The sequence below is a fragment of the Cupressus sempervirens genome, chromosome 7 (assembly GCF_028749045.1).
Source record: "Cupressus sempervirens isolate cs-2001-9-10 chromosome 7, ASM2874904v1, whole genome shotgun sequence".
In the NCBI taxonomy this organism is placed as follows: Eukaryota; Viridiplantae; Streptophyta; class Pinopsida; order Cupressales; family Cupressaceae; genus Cupressus; species Cupressus sempervirens.
The window spans coordinates 12864041-12876997 of NC_143124.1; the positions used below are offsets into that span (position 1 = coordinate 12864041).

The 12957-nt window shown below is 34.9% G+C and overlaps 1 pseudogene; it reads left to right on the forward strand.

Moving 5' to 3' along the window:
* The window catches only part of LOC149545164 (cytochrome P450 703A2 pseudogene), a 68997-nt pseudogene extending 57555 nt beyond the window's left edge, over window positions 1-11442 (forward strand).
* The last annotated feature ends 1515 nt before the right edge of the window (window positions 11443-12957 follow it).

A 12957-nucleotide genomic window follows, 5' to 3' on the forward strand; every position in this document is an offset into this window, starting at 1 on the left:
CCTTAAATATTTTGGTGGTCTCAGGTTCTCAACCTATCCATACAATACGGGCACAAATTTAGCCTTCAAACAAGGGTTATAAGGGATTAGCGGGTTGTTTGGTGAAAAGATGGTTTTGCCTCCCATAGTACTTCCCTTAATCCCTCCCACTAAAGTTGGGGCTTCACCATAACATCCTCCAATACATTCCAATCTTTGGTTTAAGTATCACGAGCATTCAACCACTCCAAACACCTCTACACTTGATTGTGATCCCTAGCCATGCATCTCTAGCTCGCCTATCGAATCACCATAAACTCACTTTATTTGATCTATATGGAACCTCCTTTGATCTAAATTATTTTCAAGGAGTTATCTCCCAAGGCTCAAGAGGTTGTACAAATCCTATGGTGGGAGAGAGAGTTATGACCCCGTCTTGCTCCAAGACTAGATTCAAAATAGCAGGAACACAAAAACTAAAATAAGTTATAAAAATCACAAAAAATTTACAAAAACAAAAACTAGTAGTGTACATAATCTCACAATAACCTCTTCTAACACTTCAAGCAATAAAAATCTTCAATATAATCCATTAAAGTGCCAAAAAAATCAAACACATAAAACTGTGATAATAAACTTGATGTTTAGTCTATACACCCAGAATATCCTCAAATTTCCAACCCTAAAAAAGTTCAAGGGTGGCCTTATAAAAAATTGCCCATGCTAGCTCCAACTTCTTTAGATAGTTACCAAGCTCCACCTAAAAATTTGTTAATGTTATCAATGGCAACATTGACAATTTTGAAGCAACTTCTACATCTTTTGGAGTTTGACTCTCAAAATTGCTTCAAATATTGTTAAAACTTTCCACAAGCCTTAAATGGTTATAAAAATATGTAATAAGGACCTTCAAAAACTTTTTTTACCATTCTACCCCTTAAAACACAAATTAGCTCTATAGCATAATTAAGCAAGAAGGAGCAAATAAGACCTTTGGAGACTTCCGCAAATTAACTAACCTCAACCTAGGACTAGATTAGGCCTATTATTCACCTAGTGGTGTGGATAGCACTACTACAATCAAAAATACCCTAGGATCATTAGGTCTTTCACAAGCCTACCTAGGTGTCCCTACACCACTTCTACTTCCATAGTGGTGAAAAGAAGATAGTGTAGAAGTCAAACCTAAAGCCTCATTTGATCACTCACATGTTATGGTAAGGATTATGATAAAACATCGTATTGTGTTTAAATGGAATTTCCCATCATTTAAGGTCTTCTAGCACCCATCCCAAATTGATTTCATGGACCATGGATAGACATGTACTTGATGTTTTGCTTCTCCTATTCCTTTCTACTTTTCCTAATTCTATTTGCACTCTCTCTAAGACCTCTATGACCTATTCTAGAATAGGTCAACCTAGTTTACCTACTTTTAATAGGTCAACCTAGTTTACCTATTTTTAGTAGGTCAACTTGGTCAACCTATTCACAAAAAGAGGTCAACCAAGTCAACCTCTTCCCTAATGGGAAGAGTCCTCATGGTCTGGGGTGCCTCAAGGTTTCCAATTATTTTCTTTTGATCTCTTGTTAGCCTACTTGATTTTCCTACCTAAAAAATAGTATAAAAGGAGGCTTGGGCTCTTCATTTTGACATACAATAAATCCTTCCATTAATCAATTTCAATCCATAGTCAATCCACTTCCACTCAAGGAATTCAAGCATTCAAAAAAAAAAATTATTCCAAGAACCATAGGAACTCAAAGTTTCAAGGATCCTTTGTGGACATTTCCTCATCAAGGTCTAGCATTATTTTTTTCAATAAGCGGGGAGATATACATTGAGGAATTTATCATCTTCTTCATTGATGTGAATTTACATCCATGGCTCCATAATGTGGTTTTGGTATACCAATTGCAATTGTGAAGATATCTTGCATCCTACATAGTGAATTCAACATATACAACATTCAACCAACACAAATCCTTATTGATAAGGGTTTCCATGAGCAAGTTGAATATGTACATTTATCTTGTCTCCTTTACATACATTTACATGTTAATTTCAAGGTTTATTCCTCAATCTCAAGGTTGACCAAGGCAAGCCCTCATCCACCCCAAAAAAAAATTATTATGTACTAGAGAAAGTTAGTGAATTTGTGTTTGAAAATATGGAAATAACTACTTAAGAGATTTCAAAAAAAGTCAAATTGATCTAGTTACAGGATCCTAGGAACATAGTGAATTAGTGGAATGGTGTCCAAACACTTTTCCTCCAATTCAACCTATTCCTAGAGCCTCGACAAGAAAAACCATTTCTAGGATTTCTATTTTATTTAAGGATTCCTAGATGGAATTTCAAAATTGGGCCTAGATCCACACTATTTGGAGAAAACACCACTTTTCTATTCATGCTTCAAGGTGAATACTCTATCATTCATTTTAATTTTAAGTTTAGACATAACTACATATCTTAATTGGGCTGATTGCATAAATTTTGCATTTAAATTTACATTATATTTCATACTTAATTGGTTCAATTGCACAATCATAGTCGCATATCACACATAGTAAAAAGAACATTTCTTTGCATTGCATACATTTTCACAATTCTAACTTAGTACTAACATCCCTTCCTCTACTTGGGTCTTAATAATCTAATTTGAATTCATAAGTGGATTGTGCTTGGAAATTTTCCTTCTCCCCACACAAATTTCAATGTTTTACAATGAAAAGTGGAGGCCTCTATGATAGTAAGAACCTCTTCTATTTTTTAACAAAACAAAGACAAAACCCCCAATCCAATCCTAAAAATTGGAGGCCTATTTAAGATTAACACAAAAAAATTTAGTAAAAAAAATTATTTTTATCAAATCAAAAGTGTCAAATTTATTACTAGTGGACTATGTAAACAACAAGGATTAAGGGATTTGCTAAAATACACTTAGTAATAATTTGAAATATATATATATATATATATGGGTAAAAGAAATGAAATAGAGAAAAGAAGAATGAGAGTGAACTTACAAAATAATCTATTGAGGGTGGAGAAACAACTCCAAGAGAGTATTGATAACAAAGGCCTTATTAAGAGAATAAAGATAACTCAAATATGCTAGCTTCAAAATCGTGACAAAGCCACCAAATATTTATTTAAGATTTTAAGGAGATTTTTGGCAAATGAGACCCACTAGAATTTATGTGGAGTGAATGATCCACCAATTATATCTTATAGGGATAAAATGGATTAGATGGTAACAAAATTGATGGAGATCTATGAAGAAGTAGTTGAGTATGGTTTCTAAACAAAAATTATCAATGGGGGTGCAATTAAATTATTTCTTATATAAGGGGATAAAAATAACACCAAAAATTAGAGGTCAATCAAATTAATGAATATTTCATACAATATACATGATATAGTATTATCAAGGAGGTTGATTGGTATCCTTCCAAAGGTCATCATTAATTAATGTTACATCCTTTATTAAGGGTATATGTATCTAGGAAATATTAATTACAATTTGGAAAGGGTTAAATTAGAAAAATATGATAGGGTAGAATTTCAAAAAACTCTTGCCTAATTTTGAAATAGTTATATGGCTAAGTTAAATGGTCTTTGGTTTTCATCATTCCAGAGACAATTGGCTTGATGAGGTTCATAAAATGGTTAAAGTTCTCTTCAAGGACTCAAATTCTTAAGTGAATATTGATGGAGGATTGACTAAATCCTTCTACTTGCAAAGATATATAAGATAAGATTTTCTAATTGAACCAATAATTATTGTGATTTCATTTAAAGTACTACATTATTCTCTTTAATGATTTTGTTGACTAACGGAAGTATAAATAACATAACAAGATACTAAGAGGAGGGCCTGGTTGAATCTAAATCTTAAACACTTTTACTTTTCAACAATTTATTCACACATTTTCCAGTTAACTTGTGCATATAAAACTTGTAATAATAAACTTCTTGTAAAATGTGAATCTAATATACCACATGCATGCAAATAAACACATAACACATTATTTGTTACCGAAAATCCCTCCAAGGTGAAGGTAAAACTAGGGTGGGGATGACACCCACAAATCTTCACTATTGTAGTAATAAAGTTAACCTATTATAGGGTTACAATGTTTGATCATAATATATGATCTACCTTGTGAGGGTTCTACCCTATTAAAAGAACTTGAGACTACTAGGTTTCACCTTGTTAGAGGATTTAGCACTTATAATAAAGTAAGGACTCTATTAGGAGATTTACAAAGATCTATTAAGAGATTTACCCTAATTCAAATTGGTTAGAACTGATTCAGTACCTAACTCTCAGTATGCTCTGTAAGCTGATTTTGAGTCTTCTCCTTACTAACTAATCCTCTCTTCTAATATGATAATACTTTTATTCGCCTTCACTTATCTAGTTATGTCACTTGCTTTGTTAAGACATACCATAACATTTTCAATGGCTTATAACTTGGTCTCAATCTTTCATTTTACTATTTGCATATTACTACTTATTTGCATACACACTCTTCTCTTTTCATATCCACACTGATAATCGTCATATGATCTAGGTTAAGATCTTCTCTATTTAAAGAGTTACACAAAGATTTATCTAGCTAACCAATCCATCATTTTTTCATTGGATTCCATATCACTAGCATTTACTTTCTCAACAATATTTACAAGCTGGGTAATAATTGGGGTTTCTTCATCAAACTTTTGAATATCAAAAGCATCAACAAAAATATTTTTCACATCATAAAGTACCTGCATTTGTTTATGCTCTCTCCTCAACTCTTCTTGTCATTTATTTTTTGCCAAAATCTCTTGTAACAAAATTATTTGTTCCAAGGTAAGATTTTCAAAATCTAACTATGACATCTCAATTATTTCATCAAGACTCACCTCAATATCTGGTAAAATGTCCTTTATTTCTTTTTCTCCTTTTGGTAAAGGAGTGCTACTGCTCAACACTACTTTGGGAGTGGATGAGGGATTTTCACCACTCTATCATGTTGGTGCATCAATGCTCGAGATAACAATGTTCATACTCAATTCAACTCTACTTATCTCTTTATTCTCCTCAATGTGAGGTGTTGAAGTAATCTAACTATCTACACTTGTGTCTTTTACCTCATTTCCTATCTATGTAACTATGAGCCTTGTCTGCTCAACCTCTGGCATGTTAGGGGTGTTAGCACATACTAGTGACATGTTGCCTTGCGGACTTAGCACACCAAAACTTTCTCCACTATTGTGATCATCTTCAATGGTCATAGTTCCAGTTTCTTTCTCTGTCTTTCCTCCCTTGGTTAATAGCCCAAAAATGATTTTCCAAAGAAATTACTCCTATTGTGCTATAACTTCTATTTTATTCTATAAAATCAAGAACATTCTATACTTAGGCACAAATTTAATCTTGTAGTTTACCAAAGATGTTTCCTATTGATCTTGGGATAGATCCGATATAACTCTGAGTAAGGTGTTAGTCCTTATCTTTTTCTCTTCTTCTTCTTCCTATTTCCATCTTCTTTCCAAAATCACATATAAGTCCTTAGGTTTCTTCTTCTTAATTTCACTTGGAGCTATCCTAGGATTAGAAATTATATCTACCATAGCCTCAATTTTTTTTGTCAGTATTATCCAATGTATCATAGTTTACAAATCTAAAGCTAGATAATCTTAAAGATCTTCTTAGATCTACACATAGCTCTCCAATAGACTTATTTTTTCCTTTTGGTGGTCCTTTTACCAATGTCCTTCTCTTAGGTTTAGATGCACTAACATCAATAGTCTTTATTTCTCTTTGGTTTGCAATATGCTTGGCACTAGTAGCTTCCCTAATTCTTGGCTTAGTTGGTGCTAGATGAGAGAGGGGTGTCACCACTAGCTTCTTCTTAGTTCTTTTAGCCTTCTTACTTAGTGAAGTGACAACAACTAGGGTTTTACCCTTTTCTCTTCTTTTTCTTCCTCTTCCTCATCACAACTATCTTTTTCTTCATTTTCTCCAAGACCTTGTGTTATTTTCAATGGTTAATTTCCCTTGCCTAGGGTGCCTAGCTTTTCTTCTAGGTCTTGAATCATTCTTTTCCTTTTCTTCTCCTTAGAAGATATCTTGATAATTATAGTTATTCTAGCCTTAGCTTCCTCATATTTTCCAAATGATTCAACCTTAGTATTTATTTCTTCTTTCAATAGTGCAACAATCTTTGCACTCACTAACTAACTATCACATTCATAATTAAAAATTTATAACTAGGCCTTCCTCAAGTTTACTACCTGCACAAATGTATAATTCATGTCTACAAGAAAACATATGTCATTGTAATACTTTGTAACCAATTCTTTAGGTATCCTCATCCTTCTCCTCATTCTTTGATTGAATTCCTCAACATTAGTATCCATGACATTCTCAAAACTTGCTTCTAATTGAGTAATGTATTTATTTATCTATCTAGTCACTAGTTTTTTTTATTCCCAAAAATATCACCAACACTAGGAAAATACTTCTTTAAGTAAAAGAAAATACATATAATGAGGGATTCAAACTTACACGTTGAATTCTTTTATTTTCTGATAAATGACATATTATTTGCTAACTGAAGTCTTTGAAACTCAGCAAGATCATATTCATGATCTTGCATCACTATCTTCCATGATTTATCCACTTCCATACATGACACACAGTTCAATCTTCTTGACTGGTAAAATTTGTGAGCTATAATCCTCACAAAAAATTTGATCAGTGGATTACAAATGTTTGTAATGGAAAAACCCTATCCATTCAACTTGACACCTGTGTTTGCCTCAATTTCCTCTTGACATAGGCACAACATGGTTTTCTTTGTATCTAGGGTTGGATAGCCTATAACTCTGTGAATCATTTTCTTTATGATCTCTATAGTTCCATTCTATAACCAAAATTTTATATCATGGTATAGGGTATCCGTAAATAGTATGGGGTATTCGTAAATACCCTATACTTTGTATAGGGTATTCATAAATACCCTATACTTTGTATAGGCCTACAACTGGTAAGCCTATTGCCATAGTCGATGGGATGCCTTTAATTTAATGGGCCCTGCTATTCAAGCCTATCATCATAGTCAATGGGATGCCTTAATTCTACAGAAAACAATTTTATTCCATTCAATCTTGAAATTCTTTGAAAATTCTAAGGCACGGGTTAACCCTTTCCTTTCAACAACTTTAAATTCATCCTTCAAGATTCCTTCATTATGAAACTTCTCATATGCTTCTCTTATCTCATATTATCCCACTTCTCTAATCTTACACATATAACAACTCCTAACATGATGGATCATAACAACTTTGGTCGGTATTGAGTTTAGTGCATACATTGAATCTCCTTTCATTCCAATTTTAAGAATAGCACAAAACTTTATTGGAGGACAACCATCACTCTTCAACAGTTGTATTTCACTAACCTCTTGGTGTTGGAAACTTAGAGTTGGAACAATTGTTTTTTTTCAATGATGTCAAATTAATGGATGAGACATATTGCTACTTAATCTTAATTTCATATCTATTTAATTGATGAAGAGGATTTGAGAAATTGCTCATACCTATAGCACCTAGAGGAAAGGTTGAAGTATTGAAAAGGAAGTTATAATGAACATTTGATTATATAAAATTTGATAATGCAAAGCAATTGTTTATGTCAAGAAAGCTAAGCCAAACTCAGAAAAAGAGTGAAATACTAAGGAGTGTCGAGTAAGGCTAGTGTCAACCGAACCACAACTAGTGCTGAGAAAATCTAGTGTTGACTGAGAATTAGCATCACCCAAACAAGTTAGTTGATAATGATCTAGAAAAATGTAAAGTAACCAAGTATTTCAATGTTGACTGTGTATTAAAAAGTAATTTTTGAGTGACAATAAAAGAAAAAATCCAAAGAAATTGTAAGATCAAGCTGACTTAGTTGATTTCTTAGGAGAGTTAAAATGTGTTGAAGATAAGATTTATGAGTTTGATCATTAAATTCAAGAAGGAGCTTAGGTAAAGACCTAACAGATAGATTCTAGAGAATTATCTAGAGGGCAATCAAGAAGACGAACAAATGCATTAAATCAAATGTAATATGATCGTAAACCCTAAGATGTACAGTGGATGTAGCAAATGGTAAAGCATGAATTTCCTATTAATAGAGATATAGAGATGAATATTTGGTGCCTTGTCTATCTGGTGTATGTGTGAGTTTGTATGTGGAGAGAGACATACAAAGTAAGGTTGATTAGAAACACACAAGTGAGTGAATGTGAAGATAAAGGAGAAAGCTTGTAGATATGATGTTTTTTTTTTATAAGTGAATTAGAGAATAAGGCTTATGTGTTGTGAGAAGGGTATACTAATTTCTTGAAGGTTGTTGAAGAAGATCAAGATAAAGATGACAATGGAAGGCTTATCAGTGAACCAAAATAAGGACTAAAGAGACATCTAAACCAAAAAAAGTGAGTTGTAATCACACAAATCAAACCTACTATTTTCTTTCTTATCATTGTAAATAGTATGTGCTGAAATCCTTTTAACAGAGGTTGGCCTAATAGTTATTTGAAGACTTAACAATCTATGTAAATCTTTTAACTAGGTGACATTCTAAATGGAATAACCAACGCCCTCTTACAAGGCCACTTCTAATAGAGTGATTAAATCCTCTAACCAAGTCACATTTAATAGTGTTTATTGTAACCTTTAATAGGGTTGGCTCCTAATAGAGCTTAGTTCAAAAGAGTGAAAAAGAGTGACATGTTGCTGGTATTTTTTCCCATATTGGGTTCCCTGTTATATCCTAGTGTCAAACTATGATGAATGTCTTATGAATATTTTCTTGGAATTACAATAGGAAAGGCAAACTCTAAGAGGGCGGTGAATCAGTGCTTTAAACTTTAGCCCATAAAAACATTCACCATATATCAATCTCACAATTCAATAAGTAAATTGAAATACCATGTAAAGCATATACATCTAAAGTATGTAAATAAGTAAGCATTCACACATATATGACAGAAGATATTATTACCAAGAAACCCTTTAATGAGAAGGTAAAACTAGGGTGGCGATGACACCCACAAATCTTCACTACTGCAGTAATAAAGTGTATCCAATGAAGATTAAATAATATTTGATCATGAAACATGATCAATCCTATGAAAGGTCTACCTTGTTAAAAGCTTACAAAGACTGCTAGGTCTTACCCTATTAAAGGATTTAAACACCATATTAGAAGCATGCTTGATTAAAGGACTTTAACTCATGATTAAGTAAGCACCTTGTTAGAGCATTTAAATATAGCTTGTTACGACTACTCTACCAAGAGATTTGACCAATTCACCTATTTGAATGTCTCATCAATGATCTTGTGATTAGCACTCTATCGATTGATGTCAGATCACCTCTATACTGATGTATACTTGATCCTTCTTGATCAAATGTCTCTTTGTTGTTCACTATTTCCTTCTCTATTTTCCTTTAAGTGCTTCTATAATGCATTTTAGATCATAATACCTTGGTCACCATTATGCGCTAGAAAATGTGACCTGTTAGGAGCATGAGTTAACAAACAAACATTAGTTAAAAACCTTGAAAGTGTATCAAAGATTCATCAAAATGAAATGAGTTAGGCTCTAGATTAGGCTTAAGATTAAATTAAATGAGATTTAATTTAATCATGGGTTTAGAGGAATTAATGGGGTGTGAGGATTTAAATAAATAAAATCTATTTTAAAAGGAAGAAACATGGAGGATCGTGTGTTAAATTAATTTAACACATTAAGGCTAAGAGTATTCAAATTAAATTTAAATACTTAAGAGAATGAACTCATTTAATTAAAATAACTTAATAAAATAAGTAGAAGAATTTGAGCAATATAATTAATTAATTAATAATTAATTACAATGTCACTGGCAATATTAATAAATTAATATAGTCTTTAGGGATGATTTTAAGCATCTACATTTTGCCCCTCTTTGATGTGATGTTAAGATGACATCATATCAAAGAAAAGAAAATATAGGTTTCCCTAAAGAAGGTGGGCGTCCTATGGCGACGACAGAGGAGGAGGGTACCCCCTCGCGAAAATTGTGCAAAAAATAAATTTTGGGCAATTTTCGCGAAAAGGTCTTGAGAAAGGAAGAAAAGGAGAGATAACTACAATAAATGACAACATTTGCATGACTTGCAGGTAAATAGGGGACAGAGACAGTTTAGGGAAGACATGGGCTCAAACGGGGTCTATGGGGGCCTATATAAGCCTCTGAGGGGCCCAAAGAAGGTCATTGTCACACCGCAAGTAGAGAATCTAGAGTAAACATGGACCCATTGATTATTTGCAACTTGGTGAGTGCATTCGAGAGTACCAGCAAGTAGCCAAGATGGGCCCACTGATAAGTCATCTGATCCTCTTCATGTTTTGGTAGGATAGGCTAGGCTAGGTACATTTAGTAGGCCATAAATGCACTAAAAAAGTGGCCCGAGTGGAGAAGACAGTCTCCACCCTGTCATTTATGTAGACAAAAAAGGGGCGATCTCAATGTCCGTAGAGATGACAAGATCCATACTATCATCTTTGCAGACGCCGAAAGAGTGAAAGGTGACACGGAGACAATAGGGTTCATCTTGTCATCTTTGCAGACGATAAGGGGTAGCAAAGATGCTGAAGAATAGTTCATCGTCTCTGTAGACGACAAAAGGTTATCATCTATGGGTATTGGCATCCAAGCGGATCAACATTTTCACTGATTAATGTCTGTGCATATCAGCGTCTGCACCGATTAGCAGCTCTACCAATTGGGTTAGACTGAAAGGAGGGAAAAGAAGATGCCCCATTCTAAGAACATTAGAGGCTAGCAAAACTGACGCTCTGCATGTCTATGCTGTAGGAGGACACAGTGGTGTTTAGGTCGAGGGAGCACTATTTTCTGACCATGGCAATACAGGAGAGACTTACAGACATAGATTAGGGACATGTGAGACTATGTGACCTAGAGCATGTACATGAGTGGCTGAATGAGTGGCTGAATCTGAGAGCTCATTCAGCATAGCTATCAGCTCTTATAGAGCAATGGAACACACCTATAAGGAGCTTTCATCTGCTGACGGGGGAGGCTATAGTCACACTCCTTGATGTGTGGTGGATCCTCTGAGTATCGATCAGAGGCACATACCCAGAGTATTTACTAGAGGGTTCTGATCCATTCCTGAGGGAGTGATTTAGCAAACGGCAATAGTGATTATCCGTCCAGCGATCATGGTTGTTGTGTAGGGGTGCACTAGAGCAGAGGCTACCAAGGCTGGCAGTATACCTAGCCTCACTGATGTGGTAGATGCTGCCAGATTATGCAGGACACGAGTGGCTGATCGGTTGGGCACGAGTGCTAAGCACTCTGTTACAAGAGGAGGGAGCAGTCTACTGCTAGGGACAGACCATCCTAGCTGAGCTATATCATGATTTGCACATGTGTGCATATCGGACCCTACACATTGTAGGACCAAGACTGATGCTATTGATGATCTGGTCATAGGAGCATATCAGAGTCACATGACTGATCACTTGGTGGGAGACCAGGCAGCTTGGAGAGTCATTTGCCTATAGATACTGACCTCCCATCCAGTATACATTGATTGAGTCTGTGGGGTTTTGGCGTCAGTGCCAAAATGTGTGCACAAAAATGTGACCTGTTAGAAGCATGAGTTAACAAACAAACATTAGTTAAAAAACTTCAAAATGTATCAAATATTCATCAAAATGAAAGGAACAAACACTAACTAATTCTTGCTTGGGTTTCACAACCCTAAGCAACTAACAAACCCAATCTTCTAGCCACCTCTACAGCTCAATAAGGGAACCCATAAGAGGCCTTATTGGTGTGTTAAGATGGGTGGGTATGTTTGGTGTGCTCTCCGAAACATAACAATGGAGTGAATCTCTTGAGTGGAGGTGCAAGTGTGAGTGAAAATGAAATATGAATCTAGGCTAGATGAAATGAAGAACACCTCAAGAAATGGCTATAGAGAAAGCCATACTTGAAGGTATTTAAGGATGAAACTATGGAATGCAACTAAGAAATTAATGAGATGTGCAAGCTAAACTAAGATGTAAATGAAATAGAGATGCTAATACATGAAGAAACTAGACTAACAATGCATGAGGCAAACTAAATTAGCTAACAAATGGTTAGTATGATCCTGAAAATCTCTATGAAAATCAAACTACAATGCAAACTCTTAGCATGAAAACTCAAAACTCAAAATCGCATGGTAACCATGCAACAATGGGAGATGCAAATGCTTGAGAAAAGGCTTCTATTTATAGGCTCAAGAGAGGGCTTGGTGAGGTAGCATCCATTTAGATGCCGCATAAGGTGATATGCAAGCCATACAAATGGTCAAGAATTCAAAGTTTTCTCACATATGTGTGAGCAAACTTGAGAAGAGGAGTGGGAGACAAGAGGGCAAAGAGGACTGTGTAGGCATGCCATCTCACACATGTGTGAGCACACTCTTAAGCTAATGAGGGGGATTAGGAAGGAGATTAGGAATAATTAAGTGGGATTAGAGAAGAAATAGGCTTAAGAAGATGAAAATGATGGTTATAGGCTAGGCTCTACGTTAGGCTTAAAATTAAATTAAATAAGATTTAATTTAATCATAGGTTTAATATGCCCTCTCAAGTATGACGGTAGTTTGGCAAGATATAGGATATAGAACTTCCAAAAAGATTTTTATATCCTATGGTGTCGCGAGAGTATGGCCGACTATGGGGACACAGGACCACCATACAATTGGCCTAAGCTTCTTGGTTGGGGATGACAGCAGTGTCATGCATGCATGGTCAGGACAGGGGAGATGCAGGTATGACACCAATGTACACACAATGATGGGCAGCCCACCAGTAGGTCAGGCTTACAGTGCCAAGGGCACCTCCATCGACAAAGCAGGCATAAGGGGAGGG